Source organism: Clarias gariepinus, chromosome 16 (genome assembly GCF_024256425.1).
Source record: "Clarias gariepinus isolate MV-2021 ecotype Netherlands chromosome 16, CGAR_prim_01v2, whole genome shotgun sequence".
Lineage (NCBI taxonomy): Eukaryota > Metazoa > Chordata > Actinopteri > Siluriformes > Clariidae > Clarias > Clarias gariepinus.
The window spans coordinates 1666770-1678871 of NC_071115.1; the positions used below are offsets into that span (position 1 = coordinate 1666770).

Consider the following 12102-nt stretch of genomic DNA (forward strand, 5'->3'; position numbering starts at 1 on the left):
TAAATAATATGTGCTAATAAACGCTAGTCACATGCTAATGCAGCGGTGCTGCCAGGTCGATAAATACAACAAAGGTGGAATTTTTAAAAATGGTTTACACTACAAAAAAAAGATAAAATTTGGGGAAGAATAGAATGAAGAAGTTCAAGTTGAGATTTAATGTTACCATGTACTTGTTTTTTATCTTAGAAATACTCCAAAATGTCCAAAAAGATAATTTATCATTCTATGGAGACAGTATATCATCAGCATATGATCAGAGAGCATGCTGAGAATACCTGAGACCTGTCAGAGTGTGTAAATGTGTGTGTGTGTGTGTGTGTGTGTGTGTGTGTGTGTGTGTGTGTGTGTTGTACAGATTGACACGGTACAGATGTTCAGCTCTTGCAAGTTATTCAACAACATCTGGCCCACTGCAGTGCAACCAAGAAGCATATTTAAGTTCTTCTGGATAATGAAGGGTTCTAAGAATTCCGATCCAAAATAAAATTAGTAAATTAAAAATAATACTTAAAAAGTTAAACCATTTAAAGATTCTTTGACTATCTTTCAAGTGGAACCCTTAAGGGTTCTGTCTAAAACTCTAATAATAAACTCTACTAATATAGAGTGTTTTTTATTCAAAGCTTTAAAACCCTTACCTATTGTACAGTACCTATTGTTAAGTCTTAAGGAGTCAAACATTAATGGTTTTAAAAACCTGGTTTTTAAAAAAAACATCAACTTATGTTCTAAGAAAAAAGTGACAGTGAAGGGTTTCTCACCTTCTGAAAGTGTTTTTTTTTTAGATGTTTATTGTAATATCTGACTGTTTAACTAGAGTCTTCTGCCCTTTAGGACTTCAAATCATATTCATTTAGGAAGCTAAGAAAGAGACCTTAAAAATATATATATAAACCCAGTCACTGTTAAAGAGAAATTTTGCTCTTTAAAAAAAGTTGTTCTATTCCACCTTTTTAGGAAATGTATAGTACTATTAAAAACTCAGACAAAAATGTAGGATGCTTTGGATTTTAAGCGTAAATTAGCTTATGTATGTGTATGTTAAAGTTCAAAGAAAAATGGGCAGTTAAGTAACTTCGAAACTCCGTACTAGCATTCTATATAGAACCTTCAAAGAAAAAAGGATAGGAGGACAACTTCTGGTTTCTGTAGTGTCCCAGTAAGAAACGAAATACTAGCATCATGAAACCAATCAAAATAATCAGGGGTCTTCGCTTAGGAAGAGCTCGTTGGTTAAGACACTAGACTATAGATTGGAAGGTCCTAGGTTCAAACCCCACAACTGCCAAATATCCACTCTTGGGTGCTTGAGCAAGGCCCTCAACTACTCAGATTTATAATGAGTTAAAAATGTAAGTCACTCTAGATAAGGGTGTCTGCCAAAGTCCTGAATGAATGTAAAATTATTCACACCTTCACTAAGGGCTTTATCATGTGCCAGTGAACCTGAAGCTTCTTCAAGAAATGCTTGATGCTGGTGCATTGCAGAGTGGTGGAATAAATTTAGTACTTCCACACTGACCACAGAATCCTTATCTACGAAAATAATAATAATAAAATCTAGAGCTAAAACACCTTGACTATCCAAAGAACCCTTAAGAAACATTTTTTTTTTTATTATGGGTAGCTAGCTTTGTTTGTCTCATTAATGATTTATAGAGACTCAAGGTCCGACCTTAAACACTATATACTATATATGTTTTAACCATCACTCTTAAAAAAATAAACCATTATTAAGCCAAGAAACCTGAGGAGAACCCATTATAGGTAGCAGGAAAATCTTCACCATTCAATAAACCATTAAAGAACTCTTTTCTCTAAGAATGTTGGCATCTGGGGTGCTTGGAATTTGTGTTTTAAAATGGTTAGCTTCGTATAACTTCTACTGAAATCACAGACTAAACTTTTAGGGAAAAGAGCCATTTAAATGTCCCACTTTATAAAGTTAGATAAGGGGTTTTAGCTCCCTAAGTGTGTCCTGCATTAAACTAAGGAAGAAAAAAGATGTTCATATATATTCAGATGTTGTTCTAGCAAAGATTCTTAAAACAAGATAAACAATCAGATAAATAAAGTAACTCAAAGTAAGAACAATTATGCAAAGAACCTGGAAGGAAATATTTTCTCTAAGATCATTTGAACATAATGCATTTATTTGAGTTTTTTAAGGAAAATAAACCATCAATTATACTCCGTGGGCTCTTTAATACTTAAAGGTTCTTAGGATATTTTTTTTTTTTTCAGATTAGGGCCCTGGGGTTCTTTCCCAGAACACTTGGTCACAAAGTCTTGTTCATTTTCATCAGTGAGAACATAATCAGTCCTGAGAACAATACAGAATATTCTGGCATGGATTGAATCAGCTAATCATACCGGAACAAGTCAATAATATTAAACATAGCCTTAAAGTGGCAGGATTAGCGCAGTGGTTAAGGTGTTAGATTACTGACTACTGCTCGGAAGGTCCCAAGTTCAAACCCCAATACCACCAAGAGGCCACTGTTGGGCCATTGAACGAGTCGCTTTTTCGACTTTTTTTTGAACGAGTCACGAGTCACTAAGTACTCAGATGTATAATGAAATAAAAATGCAAGTCATTCTGGATAAGGGCATCTGCCAAATAAGTTTAAAGGTGGCTTGCATACCAAGTAGGTGCATACTGCCACCTGCTGTATGGGAGAATATAAATATGCAAGTGTACCCGAGAAAGGAGAGCAAAAATTACATGAATGCTGGCCAGTGGGGAGGCGATCAATCATTACTTGGTATGGTACAAATCAATCATGGCTAGTTCGAAACACCCTACCTACAAATCAATTATGGCTGGAGAAAGACTCTACAGCTTATTCGGCAAGACCATTTTAGAAAGCATGAAACTCAACACTATCCAAAGAACCCTTAAGAGAGAATGCTGGAGAGAGAAGCTGAAGAGATTGTTTGGATTTTGAGATTTTTAAGAATATTAACTTTTCTCTAATAAACTCTTCAAGGGTTCCCCTAAGTTTCTTAACATAATTATGAGCTTTTAATCTATTACGTTCATCTTCAATAGGGAAACACCCTGTAGGAAATGTCCTATCGAAATTAGTTATACGGCTATCAAAATAGTTCAAACTACTGTAGGAAACCAAGTTTAACTCTTCAAAGAAGTAAAAAACCCAGGAGGCTGGAGCCTATCCCAGGAAACTTCAGGCCCGAGGCAGGGTACACCCTGGACAAGGTGCCATTGTATAGAACATATGCACACACTTATTTAAACACTACGGGCAATTTGGGAACACCAATTAACCTAATCTGCATCTTTTTAGACTGTGGGAAGAAACCAGAGTACCAGACCATTTGTAAAAAATCGATCCTTAACCCTCTGTGTGCTGGGCCACAGTGCTAATCACTAAGCCACTGTGCCACGGTGTTGCTATCTCTTAATAAATATATATGGAATCTTTGAATTTTTAAAGTAATAATAACTTTGGTTCTACCTAACATGCCTAAAATCCCGAATACATAACTTGATATCTGAAGCCTCCCCCATCGACACACACCGGCAGGGCTTCTGTAAAAGCATCTTTTTTAAATCACACACACTGTAAATAAAAACAGGCCACCCCAATGTAAAATGTTTAAGTTGCACAGGCTTTTTAAGTTTCCTCAATTTTTACAGAAAGTTTCTGGCCAAACTAAATATTTCACATTGCTGTTTAGTTGACACAATGTGTACCCAGTTCAAAATCTTAAGTTGACTCAACTTGTAATTCAAGTATTTTAGTCAATTTAAGTAGTTTTGGTTGTGTGCTCAATTAATTATATTTCTCTAGGGTTGACTTAGTCCAACTTCTCATCTACTTAAAAAGGTTGTCTACCATTGTAGCTCCCTAATGCAGTTGGTTCAAGTGATTATTTTTCTATAAAACAAATTGACCTAATGACACCTCAATATTTAAAACATACATTAGTTAAAAAATCTTTCGAAACTAGTCAAAGTTAAATGGTCGATCTCTCTGACTCTCTTACAATATCATAACCATTTTTAAAAACTAGCAAAGATTTGACTTTTGAAGACACAATACATCAGACACAAAAATAAGTCTATAGGAACAAGAGTTTGTTTATCAGCATGTGAATCTGATGGAAGCGTCTCTCCAAGTCCAATAATAATCGTTTGGGTGGCTTCATAGGTGTACGTCTAGTCGTTTTGGAATTTATTGTTTAGAGCACAGACCAGACCAAACATCACTCCTAAAGCTGCTGCATGTCACCCAGACCCTCAAGCGCTACAGTCTCCTCCATCAGCTTGTTCACGCTTCTCCTGTATCTCCAGAAGGCCATCCATCGCCCCTCTGACCCCAGTCCTCTACAGCAGAGCTCTGGTTAAAGAGAAGAAGAACAGTCTTGTAAAGATAAAAATTATACATTTCACAGAATATTTAATCATGATAAAAAAATATATATATATTAATAAGGCTATATACCAGAGAGTGTAAAATACGGTTTCTGGAATTCTAATAATGTGTTAAAGCTATGTATTGTTTCATATTTAAAAGAGATTGAGATTTAAGGGTTTTACTTTTTACTCAATTTGGTTTTCATACAGATAAGTTAACCGATATAACACTCGTAGATAAGTATTAGCGACTCTGAAGCCAAACTAGCACGGACGTTTTTATATCCCTTAACTCACTGAATACTGAAGCGCTGCTACTCCTTAACTGTTAATCTCTTCTGGGTTTGTTTTAAACTCCCAAGATTTTAAAAGGTAAATTACTGGCTCAGCTTGATTTTTTAGTTTATTCAGTCTGTTTCTCCAAAGTTTTCAAGTAAGTTTCAACAAATAACACCGTGAGATCAGGCACGGATCAGGGTCGCTTGAGTTTTGAGGTTTATAAAAACTGCAGACTTCTTTATTTAATATTAGATTTTTTTATATTCATGTGAGAATTGTGAGAACTTTCCTAAGTTGTTTATGGAAGGAGTCTCCATTACCAGACGCAAAGCTGTAATTTTTACTTAGTAACAGTAACTATGAACAGATAAAAAATACAGTTGTGTTGTTGTTTAATAAATAACGTTAAAATGTTATGTTTGGAAAACTGCTGTGATCTAAGACGAATAAAAACCTTTTTTTTTTTTTCATTTTAAAACCCTTTAAATCCAAGCAGCACAGGGCTGTACCACAAACACAGCACAGGTCAATGACGATTAAAAAACAATAATGTGTTAATACTCTATGGCCTTGCTGGTGTGTGTTCACGGGGAGGCTTCGGGCTTTAAACTGTGCATTTGGGTTTTTGCATGTCAGGTAGAACAAAAGTTATTAGTACTTTTATATTGTGCACATTTTACTACTAACAGAATATGGGAATGACGTCAAAAAAAATAAATATAGACTCTCAGACAAGAACACGTGATCATGTGTATCTGTGCTATTTATTTGCCTGTGTGACCCATTTTTTTTTTACATTTATTTTCTCACTCATGTTTGTATGGTTGGTTAAAATGAACTAAAATTCAGTTCATTATATTGCCTAGGTTGTGCTGAAGAAAAGGACACGTCACTCTATACTGCACACTCATGAGCCCTATATACGTTTATTAAAAAAACAGCAAAAAAAAAAAAAAAAAAAAACGTCGAAAATGCTTTGGGTTTAAAGGGCTAGCAGTAACTCTGTTCCATCACACCAATGCAACCAGCCGTCCTGAATCGCTAACCGCAGCTTTAATGCTTCGTAAACCCCTACCGACGCTTTAATGCCTCTTATTCCCTGCACATACGCGTTCTGTGAAGTAAATAATCATCAGGTGTCGCATGTTCACGCTCCATATGTCTTGATGTTTTCGAGGAGCTTTGGATGGTTCTGTAGTTTAAGCTCTCACTCACTGCATCTGTTCTTCGGTGAAGGTGTGCATATGTTAGTGAAAGAGAAGAGCAAAGCTGGTGATCATCATCATCATCATCATCATCATTTCCATGACCTGCAAGTGTGCTGGAAAAAAAGAGTACAGAAAGAGAGAGAGAGAGAGAGAGAGAGAGAGATGGGAGGAGAAAGAGAGAGAGAGAGAGAGAGAGAGAGATAGAGGCGGGGTTAGAGCTGAGAGAGAGAGAGAGAGAAACAGGACAGTGAGGATGGAGGATGTTGCTCTCTCTATTTCTCTCTGATGGAAGGATTTTTGCTCTTGAGAAGCTGATCAGGAAGGTAAGCTGCTGCGCATGTCTTTATCTTTTTCTTCCTTCATCTCTTTTGCATTTTTTTCTTTGATGTTTTTTTTTTGTTCTTTGATTTAGCGCAGATCAAAGCAGATCAGATCGGATCAGCGCGTGGACGTGCCTATGAATTGCACACGGGGATTTTATTATAATTTTTTTATCAAATTATTATCGTAATATTTATTTATAATTATTTATATTTTTTTGCTCAGTATCGTTTTTTTTTTTTTTTTTTTTTTTATCCTGGGGAGAAAAAAAAAACATTTTGCGCATTTGCGTCGTAAACATGCCTGAATAACACACACACACACACACACTCACACACACACCACATTTAGTGATGATTTCTTGATTTTTCCCTCCGAACGCACAGGAATAACAGAATCATCAGAATACTATTTATTTATTTATTTATTTATTTATTTCTATTTGAAAGGAGGAGGAATTTGCGCGCCTCTCACGTACGCGTGGATAAAGCGTTGCGGAGAAAATGCAGGTTAATGAAGAGTGTGTGTGTGTTGTGTGTGTGTGTGTGTGTACTGCTTGTGTTTGTGGATGTCTTATGTTATATTATGTTACATCCCATTTTATATCTCTTGTATCCCATGTTCTGCACCCTAGTGCGTTTTCATGGATGCAGATGTTCCAGATGTGCGTGCCATCATGCCATGGTGATGTGTGTCACACACTGACTGCTGCGCCATGGCTGGCCTTGTTGTCTAGACTTCAACTTGTTTAAAGAAAAGCTGAGGATCTATTTTATTATTAATATCCTTATTATTACAGTAACATGTGTGTTATAATCACATTTTGACCTGTTGTTCTGGCTTGCTAAGTTGACTTTTTGTTCTCTCGAACCTAAGCTGAAGTGTTAATCGAAGGCTGCAGAGATCCCAATGACCAGCCTGTTTGAACGTAATTCCAAAACATTATAAAGAAAAACATGGATTTGATTCGGACTTCAGCTGTTTTGTGGATTTAAGACTGTTTTTTTTCCAAGAAACAGGTTGAGAATGGTGGCCATGTTGCATTGTAGATCTTTGCTCTTCATTCCAGTTTTGGAGATCTGTTTAATTTTTTTTTTTTTTCTGGAGATCAAATTTTATTTGTCACATACACATGTGTATGATATGCAGTGAAACTCCTATACGACCGCCCGTGACCTAAAAAAAAAAGGAAGAATGAATTGCACTAGCGAGTAAAATTAATAAAAAAAGGATTTAAAAAAAGAGAATTAAGAATATAATACAAAAATGAAACAAATATAGAAAGAGAAACGTGTGTTTTGATGCGAATGCTGCAGGGTGCTGTATCTTCATTAGGAAGTCAGGTGACCGCTCTTACAGGTCAGTCTACTGTTCGTAAACTCGTCTCTGTGCAGCTTTTCGTCTTTTTACTGCATTGGTACAAAGATCTATTTCTGGTGGACACTGTAGTTAAGGGGTCAAGGCAGCACTCTTTCACGACACTTAATTATCCAGTGAATTATCCTGAAAGAACACTTTTTTTAAAATAAGAATGCATCAAGAAATGGTGAAGAAATTTTTTTTTTTAAATCACACTTCGTCTTTTAATGCATGCAGTGTAAGGGCAGTGTTAGGAAGAGAAAGGTTTTTTTTAAAGGTTCCTCGAGGGTTCAGTGGATCATTAAGGGTTCAATGAAAAATGTCTGATAAGAAAAGATATAGAGGCTTTAAGGGTGCTTTACAGAGACCAAAGAACATCCTACATTAAAAGCAAGAGTGTAGGTAATGATCTGTGACAGTAGAGACTACAGGGGAGATCTACAGAAATCTCTGGAAACACCAACAGTCTTCATCAAACACCAACTTTTTAGTCATTGACTTTCCATCAGACACCATCATTGTCCATAAATGGCAAAGTTTTTGTGTTTTTCTTTAACAAATTCTACCAAGCATTAACATTGTCAGCAAGTAGCAATCTAATGGTAACTGACTAATTTTAAAATTGTTTATCCACCAAGATTTGTTTTTTAACATTAAGCCTCAAACCCCAATAATCTCCATGATAAACAACTAATAAAAATGAACCATTCCAACAAACATCAAAACAATCCAACTATCTTCGTTCATCAAACACTAACCTTTTTTCTTGACTTAATAGACGTCAGCAATCTGCAATATTGTTTTTTGAGCAACAAGCAAATACCAACATTTTTCACTTCACACCATCCAATGTTCTACTCCACGCACTGAAGAACACCAAAAGATGTTCACGAAACACTGAAATACTTTAACAACCTCGTTTCTTTGTCACTCAAACAAGCTCTTACATTATTCAGAAACCATTAGGAATCTCCAGTGTTCTTTATTAAATATCAAGATTTCCGGTTAAACACCAACATTCTTCATTAAACAAGCATTTAGAACTTCCCCAGCAAAAACTTTAAGTACATTATCTTCAGTCATAGATGTTTCTAATAAACCAACCAACACCACCTTACACGTCCAAATAATGTTATGCATAACTCTTTATAAAACACCATAATCTTTTTAGATTCTTTAAAACAATTTTGAACTAAGCATTTTGGTGACATCCTTAATTTGCAAATAAACGGCACAATTCTCATGCATCGTCTATTGAAACCAACATGCTCTTTCAAACATAGAAACTCTTCAGTACGCATTTAAATTTTTTTTCTCAAACATCAGTGAACATGAAAATCGTTCAACACGGATACGTTCTTATAATTTCCACCAAACACAAACACACTCTTTGGTCTACTAATAAAAAACTCAATTCTATAATGCTTACTTTTACACCAAATACTAATATTCTGCAACATTTTTCTTAAATAGCAGCACCTTTTAGGATCAACCAACACTAAAATTCACCAACCTGGTCCATCAAAGACCAAGAGCTTCTTACCTGCACATCAAACACCAACATTCTTTGGCAACAAACATCAACAGGTTTTTATTTCCCCCAAAACCAACATGCCTTTTTCAAACATTCAAATTCACAAACTTGGTTAATTAAACACCAACAGGTCATCAGTTCTGCCTCCAAATCTATATGCCACTAGGTAGCTCAGTGGTTAAGGCATTGGACTACGGCCAGGGGTAGCTCAGTGGTCGACTGTGGCCAGGGGTAGCTCAGTGGTTAAGGCATTGGACTATGGTTCGGAAGAACCCAGGTTCAAACCCCACAATCGCCAAGTTGCTGGTTACTGGTGGGCCCTTGAGCAGTTGCTCTGGATAAAAGCATCTGCCAAATGCCTAAATGTAAACACTAAAATTCACCAATTTGTTTCATCAAACACCAGCGGGTTATTTATTCATGGAAAAAAAATAGGTTAATTTCCGTTACAACAACATGAGTATGTGCCAACAAATGCCAACATTCTCCACCATTTCTAACACAACGCTTTATAGCAAACACCAACATGCATCAACATGCTCCATCAAACACCAATAGTTCCTTACTTTTCACACCATACTAATATGCTCCATGAAATGCCCACAGGCACCAACAAACTCAATAAATATGAGAATTCTCTGTTTTGGTCCATCAAACACCAACAGGTTCCTGTGAATTTTTTTGTTTTTTAAACAAACCCAACATGCTCCGATAAACATTAAAGTTCTTCACCATTCTTCATCAGACACCAGCTGAGAACCTAGCAAAAACATTCTCTAAAGCAATCCATCACTTTAAGAGTCTCACTTTGAAGTAGAAAGTTCTAGAGATAAACACTCCCACATAGGTTCTGCATGATGCTGGTGTTGATGTTGATGGTGTGTATTGGATGCGAGTGTCCTGCGAATGTAATTAGGTCAAGAGCACAGAGGAAGGGAAAGCAAGCGCAAGTGTCAATCAAGTCCTCGGGTTCTGCCTCCTTCGAGAACGAGTTCCCTTGGCAACAGAAGTGGTGGAACATCACACGAACAGATTGAACTGGTTTATGGAGACTCTCAGGGAAAAAGACAGCATTGTTGGTAAACACCACATGACCTTCTGATGGTGTTGCAGCGATTAGCGAGTGTCAAGGGTAGATTCGTCGCTGTTTCAAAAAGACTTCAAGACGCTTGATGGCTGTTAAAAAAAAATAATAATAATGTTACCGAACAGTTTTAAAAAAGCTGCATTCCCCGGCCGTCGCTTTTCATCTGCCGCTCAGTCGGAGGTGAAGGAGCGAGCGAGACTTATGAATAATTCTGTTAATGACCTCATCGCTCTCTATTTGTCTGCTCCTCGCCGTCTGTCCCCTCCGGCCGCCCACGACCGTCTGCATACGCAATGACACCAGGATCGCAGCTAACTCCACACCTAGCGCAGTGTTTCCCTCCGTTTTCTCCTAAATGAGCTGTAAATAAGCAGATCATGATTAAAGGGGCGACGCCACGAAGTGATGGATGAAAATGGCCGAGTAAGTGGGAGGAAATCAGGGAGAACTCGCCACAAACACACGCACACACACACACACACAAGTTAAAGTGTCTAATCTTATGATACATTAGCTACATTATCATATTCAAGGCAATTTAGATGCATAGATGCAGTGCTGCACGCCAGTGATTGACGGGAGTGACTTGTTTGTTGGCTTGTTTGTTTGTCTAGCTAGTTAGCTAATTAGCATGCAAGTTTGGAAGCCCTAATGACCCCATTTATAAGTAGGAAGTTCTTTCATTATGTGTATTAAATAAAAAAATAAAAAGTAAAAAAAAAAAGACAGAAGAAAAGGATTTACTAACAGCAACTTCAATAAAAATAATGCTAATTATAATAATGATGGGAAAAATTAAACGAGAAATTATAAATAATATATAATATAAAAATATGAAATCATCAAAAATAATCATGAATAAATAAATAAATAAATAAATACACAAATAAATAAAGAATATCCAAGTAATGTACATGTGGAATAACAAAATAAAAAAAATCATTAATGAATAAATTTCCACTTTTTTGTTTCCCCAAAATATTTAATAGCATAATGGTAATAATAATAATAATAATTTTTATTATTATTGACTAAAACTAATTATTATTACTATTTATAATACTAATAAATAGTAATAATATTTATGACTTATTATTGAATATACAAATTGAGAATAATAAATACAAATGGACATAATAAATAAAATTAAAATGTATCTGTATTTATTTGAAACAAACACAGGGACAAAAATATTAAATCAATTAAAAAAAAACGTATATCAATAAAAATAAAATGTATGATAATTTATAGTTTAAAAATATTTATTTATTTAAATATTTATTTTTAATAAAACTATTTAAAACAAAGTGTTAAAATGTAAATAAAAATATTAATTTATTTATTCATTTGTTTATTTATTAATATTTTAATCTGTATATTTATAGACAAATATTTCAAGTTTATTAATTAACATCATATTTTGTATTTAAACACATCCTAAAACAAAAAATCCTGTAAATTATTAAAAGTCCCTGTATCTGTCCAATGCTTAGGTTCTAAAGTGAATCTTTGCTCTTTATTACAGTTTTACACTTTAGATTTTGATTTAATTTATTTCTTTTCATGGCCGTCTCATTTTTCCTGTAAAGCGCCTCCATGAGGTACAGTGCACTGAGACTGTTTGAGAAGATTGATTGATTATAGGCGGCACGGTGGTGTAGTGTTTAGCACTGTCGCCTTGCACCTCCAGGGTCTGGATTCGATTCCTGTCTCTGCGTGTGTGGAGTTTGCATGCTCTCCCTGTGTTTGGTGGGTTTCCTCTGGGTACTCTGGTTTCCTCCCACAGTCCAATGACATGCAGATTAGACTAACTGATGTTCCAGAATTGTCTGTAGAGTGTATATGAGTGTGTGTGTGCTCTGTGCTGGATTGGCACCTTGTTCAGGGTGTACCCCACTTTGTGCTTGGAGTTTCCTGCGATAGGCTCCGC

At 35.7% G+C, this 12102-nt stretch overlaps 1 protein-coding gene across 2 annotated transcripts in view; it reads left to right on the top strand.

The window, feature by feature from the left end:
• Positions 1-6112: 6112 nt before the first annotated feature.
• lrrc4ba (leucine rich repeat containing 4Ba) overlaps positions 6113-12102 on the top strand; it is a 48585-nt gene continuing 42595 nt past the window's right edge. Inside the window, exon 1 of one of the 2 annotated variants that reach the window (XM_053514032.1) lies at positions 6113-6194. The gene's annotated coding sequence lies outside the window, so the exon portion shown is untranslated. The remainder of the gene's footprint in view (positions 6195-12102) is intronic. The other variant, XM_053514031.1, reaches the window with a different exon arrangement.